The sequence below is a fragment of the Hylaeus anthracinus genome, unplaced genomic scaffold (genome assembly GCF_026225885.1).
Source record: "Hylaeus anthracinus isolate JK02 unplaced genomic scaffold, UHH_iyHylAnth1.0_haploid 3, whole genome shotgun sequence".
Classification (NCBI taxonomy): domain Eukaryota; kingdom Metazoa; phylum Arthropoda; class Insecta; order Hymenoptera; family Colletidae; genus Hylaeus; species Hylaeus anthracinus.
In genome coordinates, this window is record NW_026535284.1 from 5,406,830 (window position 1) to 5,413,575 (window position 6,746).

At 37.0% G+C, this 6,746-nt stretch overlaps 1 protein-coding gene across 4 annotated transcripts in view; it reads right to left on the reverse strand.

Annotated features, from left to right (window-relative positions):
- The window catches only part of LOC128893656 (brain tumor protein-like), a 136,464-nt gene that overhangs the window by 72,522 nt on the left and 57,196 nt on the right, over positions 1-6,746 (reverse strand). For 2 of the 4 annotated variants that reach the window (XR_008461392.1, XM_054154784.1), the window contains exon 1: positions 4,573-6,643. The exons of 1 other annotated variant lie outside the window; for it this stretch is intronic. The gene's annotated coding sequence lies outside the window, so the exon portion shown is untranslated. Of the gene's footprint in view, positions 1-4,572; positions 6,644-6,746 lie in introns of those variants that run through there. One more of the 4 variants, XM_054154785.1, reaches the window with a different exon arrangement.

Sequence of the window (6,746 nt, forward strand, 5' to 3'; positions counted from 1 at the left end):
CGTTGAGGTATTTGACACATTAGGAGGACAAATATTAAGTATTCTTTGTTTTCTTTTTTACTGAGAAAAATTTGAAATATTTTGTTTAACTATGGGAATGTTTTAGCTATGTTTTAAAGCACACTTGTTAATTTTTTCAATTTATTTCGCATTGAAATCATTGAGATATCTGGTGTTTCCGGTGCAAACATTAACCCTTCACAAGAGGAAAGCAATTTATATTAACGAAATAAAGTAATAACATTCAATTTACAAGCACGGATCAAGTTTTGTGCGATGAACCCTATTTTCAATCATCAGAATCGTTTAATTTTCGTCATTAGTATGCTTTGAAGTATAGTTCGGTCGATTTAATTTCAAACGAAGAACTTTTATAAAGTAAAATTTGATTTGGAATAAATGAACATTTCTGTCGCAGCGAATGCGTAAACAAATATTTTTCTGACGCACACTTTTGATATTCAACGGTGGCTGAGAAACATACTTGATTTACATTCTCAAAGACATAAAAGCGGGAGGACTTAAACAGCTCGCTGAGAGCTACTATTTGAGATATGACTCATTAAAAAAGCACGTCTCCACTTCTGAGCTCCTTCTTGTTAGTGCAATCATCTCTGGATATGGTTAAGTTTTAGCTCGAGGCCGAAGACTGCAAGTGAACGCGTAAGTGCCGTCAGTGTTAACCTGTTGTGGTCCTATGTCTGGTGAGACTCGACGAAAATGAACCAAAATTCGAAAATTCCAATAACCACACTTTTCCAAACTCGGAGATCTTAAAATGATGTTTCTAACGATTTGTGGCAGTTTAACTTTTTTTTTTTAATCGTAGTTTTTTTTTAGGATAACGCTATTACACGATAATGAATGCAATTTAACATTTTCAAACAGTTTTTAAATTTCTTTGTTTATTCTAAAATTTTATATTCACGATGAAAAATTGTTTATCATTTTGAAGAAAACGCTATTGCACGACCATAAATACAAATAAAAATTTTCAAATATTAGATTTCTTTATTTAGCCTCAAATTTTAGATTTTAAATGAAAAATTGTTTATCTACGATCGATTCATAAATTACCATAGTATCAATCGAGCCGTCTTTTCTTTTTAAGTAGTGCAAGTCCATTTATTCATATTCATTTAAACTTTAACAAATTACGTCGGCAAATTTTAATATCGCGTGATAATTAGTTTCTAAAAACAAATGTTCCTGAAAATGACAAACCAGAACCCTGCCTTAACTATCAATTTACAAGTTTTTCATGTAGGTTGACTGAGCAGCAAAATTGTGCTAAATATCACATTACCGTATCAAAGAGTACCACTAATAACCACGCTTTTGAGTAATTATCTCCCGTCACCGACAGCTGGTAACGTCGCATATTCCTCAATCACTTCAACGGCGTCTAATTAATTTACTCTTTGCGACAGAACAAACGCGAACGTATAAACATTCCAGTTATTCTACATTTTTCAAACAAGCCTACATAAATCTACATAAATAGAGATAACCCGAGTCTCAACCTGATGGCCAGTAAAATATAACAATATTGTTCCAAGTTCATCAGCCAACAAATTTTGCTTATTATTGTTTTTCTAATAGATTACAAGTGTACTTAATAATTATAATTGTAAGAGGATAATAACAATAAGCAACATTTCATGGGTATTGAAATTTTAATATACAGGGTGTTCAGGCTATTACTAGCCAGCGTTTTTCTCCTAAATGGTACCTATGACAAAAAACTGAAAGAGGAAAAAGTGATACTGTTTTGTATATGCAATGTAACCAGGTAGATAAATTTTTCATATTTGTACTCTTTTCTGAGAAATGAAGGTGACCTTCAGTTTTTTAAATGGAATAGTATATTTTTTATACAAAAATATGGTAGAGTATCGAATTCTAAATAAAAAAGTATTGACTTAAGTATTATTACTTGAAAATTTTCTTAACGTAATATGAAGATTGAGATTCAAACAATTGTAGTACGAATTCTTCGTAGAGAAAAACACCATCCCTGTCGCCTAGCATTTCATCGGGAGCTCCATGCCTGTACACATCGCTGTCCTGCGGAAATCTGTGATAAGATTGAATCTCCATCTTGATATTACGATAAGAAAATTTTCAAGTAATAAAGTGAAATTACTCGTTACCTATGAGGTTTAGGGCTAATAAAGGTCAATACTTTTTTACTTAGAATTCGATGCTCTACCATATTTTTGTATAAAAAATATACCATTCCATTTAAAAAAACTGAAGGTCACCTTCATTTCTCAGAAAAGAGTATAAATACGAAAAATTTATCCACCTGGTTACATTGCACACAAAAAACAGTATAAATTTTTTCCTCTTTCGTTTCTTTGTCATATGTACCATTTACGAGAAAAACGCTGGCTAGTAATAGCATAAACACGAAGATATGAACCGATGGATGATGGTTACACAAAGATTATTTAATTATTCTTTATACTATTCAAACGATTAATATTCAATGATTTTTGTATATGAAGAGCGTAGAAAGATTACTTAATTTTCTGTACGCATATAAATATAATTAAACCTGCTTCAAAAAATCTTCAATTATAAAGCAACGTTGAAAATATTATTTAAGAAAAATCAGTGAAATGTGAAAACGCGTCACGAACAATTCTAAATAATATTATTCTCTAAAACCTTCATTCTCAGTTACTACCGTACTGTTTGGAAAAAGAAAGAAAAAAGCACATGAAACTTTTGTTATTGACGCATGAAACGCAAGAAAAACAATAAACAGCTCCTACCGCGTACCCTACGAGTTACGATTTTCTCTAACCAATAGTACAACGCTGTAGACTCTTCTGGAATGTTCCAAACCCTCGCCGTCTTATATTTCATTCCAGTTGGAGCAACGTAAACGTGAACAATATGTATACATCGGGATCTTGTAACATTCTGCGGGCTAGGTTTTCTGGTTTCGGTACATTTTCGTCGAGATCCGCTCGATATAAGATCGCGAGAGGTCACTGTGTACTTGTATTTCGGCTTCGAATAAGCCACGTAAACGTTTCCACGCGTGCATATTCGAAAATAAATTTTTTACGCGTTACGAACCCTTGATGAATGCCGTAATTGTTATTGCAAGGTACAATTACGATCTAGATTTCTTACAAAACCTAATCGAAATATTGTAAGTTACCGTATGTCTGTACATTACCGTGAGAAGAATACTAAATTCTTAATCTAGAATGTAACGGGTAATCTTATATTGAAAGTAAATTACGACGTGACAAAGTAATCTATACATACATATAATTCCTCTTCGCATTCAACATGTATTACAGTGATCATTTATTATTCGCGAGATTATTATTTCAATGATTTCCGAAATTTATGTCACACGCCACCTAAATAAATTGAAAATAAATATAAAAATATTCCTATAAAATATGAGCTCTTAATTTTAACATTAACACGTGCCCAAAACTTTCGAAAAATTTTAATTGAAGATACATGGCTTGTCTTCAATCGGTTACATTTCTTATATCTTCTGTAATAGGAACAGGGCCTGAGAATTTCAAATTTTTGTTTTAATTATTTCCTTATATATCAGCCTAGTAAATATGAACTTATTTTTTCTATTTTTTATTAAAGTTCCATTAACAAAAATTCTGTTTTAGGTAATCAAAAAATGTTGTATATCGAAATTCTTCTTTCAAAAACAATTTATGCTTAAATCATTTGAGATAGTGTTACAAAAATATTTTAAGTAGAGAAAATAGCTTCGTATTCACTGAGCTGATACGTAAGAAAATAATTATTGGTAAAAATTTGAAATTTGTAGAGCTTCTTCCTATTATTACAAGTAGACTGCGGATCTGTATGCATTTATAGAATATTTGAATGTGCAAGAAACTACAAAATGGAAAAAATATGCAAAAATATAAAAAAAATTGAAAGTAAAGTTCGTGTTATAATATTTGCTCTGCGGATTTTTGTGCATTTATAGAGAATTTGAATGTACAAGAAGCTACAAAATGCAAACAATATGCAAGAATATACAAACGATTGAAAGTAAACTTTATGTTATAATATGTGCACAATAAAATAAATTCCTATTTAGGTTCAATTTTTATGGGCACGTTCGCGAAGATTTTATTTTGGATAAAGATCCTCAGTCTAATTATAAGTAACAACTTGGGCAAATTTCAAATCGTTTCATCAATTTTTCCCAGAGTTAAAGAAAAGAAAAGAGTTGCAGGAATATTTTCTTATGTCCTTGCAAAGTATTTAACGGGTGTATAACAAATATAGATTTCAAAAATCATTAACACAAGGACCACCCTAATGTATATGAATAGACGTATATACCCATATCCAAATTGGTTCAAAATACCAGCCTATAAAGGGCTGATTACCGAAAGAAAAAAACAGCGAAATCGTCCCCTAAGCGTCGAAGTACACGCTAACAGGATTACCAACCCATTGTTCGCTAAACAGTGTTCGCAAGCAACACATTTGCCGCCTTTTCCATAAAATCACGGAGTCCGCGTAAAATCCATTTGCATCAAACAGAACGAATATATCTAGACTCACCGTAAACACGAGGATAATCCTTAGGTAGTCGAACGGGAGAGCACTGGCTGGTTAAAGTAATCTTCTGGTTTTCAAACGTTGTTCCTGTGGCACATGTCACAAAAAGGCTTCGTACGCCAGCCACGGTATCGGAAATTGTCACGTCCAGTCACCTTTATGTCCTTGTCTCGACTTTACTGTACTCTGGATGTTCACTAGCACTTCGAAAGCAACACGCACGTAAAGATGGCTTTTCCAACGCGTACAATTATCGTTGCGCGTTCATTCCTCGCAGTTAGGTTAGGTTACCGGCGCGTCGCGCGCGCACGCACCGAAAAATCCTCCTCAGGTCCTCACGGAAACTTGGAATCTTCTCTTCGCGGCACTGAAGCACCTCGGATAGCACACACACACACTCACGCACACCTCTGGATCCCAAAAAGCAACTACGGTGCAACGTGCCCTTTCACACTGCACAAAATTTTAACGGACACTATGTACAAATCGAGTAGATTCCAGTTGGGAAACGGGAAGTTCTCCCCTCCCCGATTTCCACAAGTACGAACTTATGCGAATGAAATATTCCTCTACAGGGACGCTTCCTTTCTTCTCAACCGGCTCGTAGACGCACGCTTCCTTTTGTTCTCTCTGCACTCTCTTCCTTCCCTTCTTTGTTCCGTACGGCTCGGCCGCTGCTACGTGACTGATCGTGTCGTGCACGCTCGTGCCGCACGAGGCACACCGAAGACTAACGAAGGGGGACCGACGGTTCGTCGATCGGAATCGACCCTCGGCAAGGGAGCCTTTCTTTGTTACTTTCCCTCTCTCTCGCGCTCCCACTCGATGGGCTTGCTTCCTCTCCCTCGCGCTCCCGCTTAACGCGCACGCTCCTTCCTCCTTGCACTCACTTAACGCGCCAACTCTTTCTCTTTCTAGCTCAACGCGCTTCTGTCCTTCTCCCTCTCGTCCTCATGGGTGCGCGGCGGCCACCTCGCTCCCTTTCTCGCATGGGATTCTCTTTCCCACTTTCCGACTTGACGCGGTCTTTCCCTTCCTTCCACTTATGCTTTCTATTCTTCCCTCCTTCTCCTTCTCATGCATACACAGCAATTCTCTCCCTTGCTCGCACAGGATCTTTCCCTCGTTCAACGCGCTTCTCCCTTCTATCCTTTTCTTCCTCTCCTTCTCACTTTTTCCCTTCTTTCCATTAGTCTTCCGTCCTTCTTTTCTTTCTCATACGTACGCGACGACTCTCACCCTTTCTACCACCCTCTCTCTCTCTCTCTCTCACTCTCGATTAGCGCGCTTTCTCCCTTCGCCAGGCGGTGCTTCTATCCTTCTCCTCTCCCCCTCGTGCATGTATGGCGGTTTACTGTTTCCCTTTCTCGCATAAGATTCGTCTTCTTCTCCGTCCCCCTCGGCCTGACTCACTTCACAAAGAGCCCGATGTGAACGGTCGCGCGATCTGTTGGTAACTGAGACGGCGGCGACGTTGAAGGTGAATTCACACACAGCGTCTCGACGTCGACGGCGTCCCTGGACGTCGCGACGCGCCTGGTGGGGGCGATACGGACGCAACCACCGCCGTTCCCCTCGGATCCTCCTTCCCGTCAGGATCCTTTACGACATCCCCCGCATAATATTCTCTGCACGCGCCTACCACAGCGCTACAATTTTCCAAAAACCAGATAAATATTCGCACAGACAACCCCCTTGTACCGTGGTTCAATACGGTTCGAGAATTGTAGAAAATCGAGGATATCCAGGAACATGGTTTCACTCTAACACGGTCGAAGAATTAGATCAATCTTCAACGCTTAACGTTTTTAAACTCGCTCGATACGTAAAGGGAGCTTTTAAGAGCTCGTGTTATTTTGTTAGAAATTTGTTATTTGAACGTGTTATAAAGATAGATGGCTAAAAGCAAACAATCTAAGATCATAAATAGACTGCGGATCTTTATGCAAAATAAAATCTTCGCGAATGTGGCTATGAAAATTGAACCTAAATAGGAATTCATTTTATTCTGCAAATATTATAATATGAACTTTACTTTCAATCTTTTTTTACATTCTTCCATATTGTTTGCATTTTGTAGTTTCTTTTACATTAAAATTTTCTATAAATGCACAAAGATTCCCAGTGCACATATTATAACATGAAGGTTACTTTCAATCATTTCTATATTCTTGCGT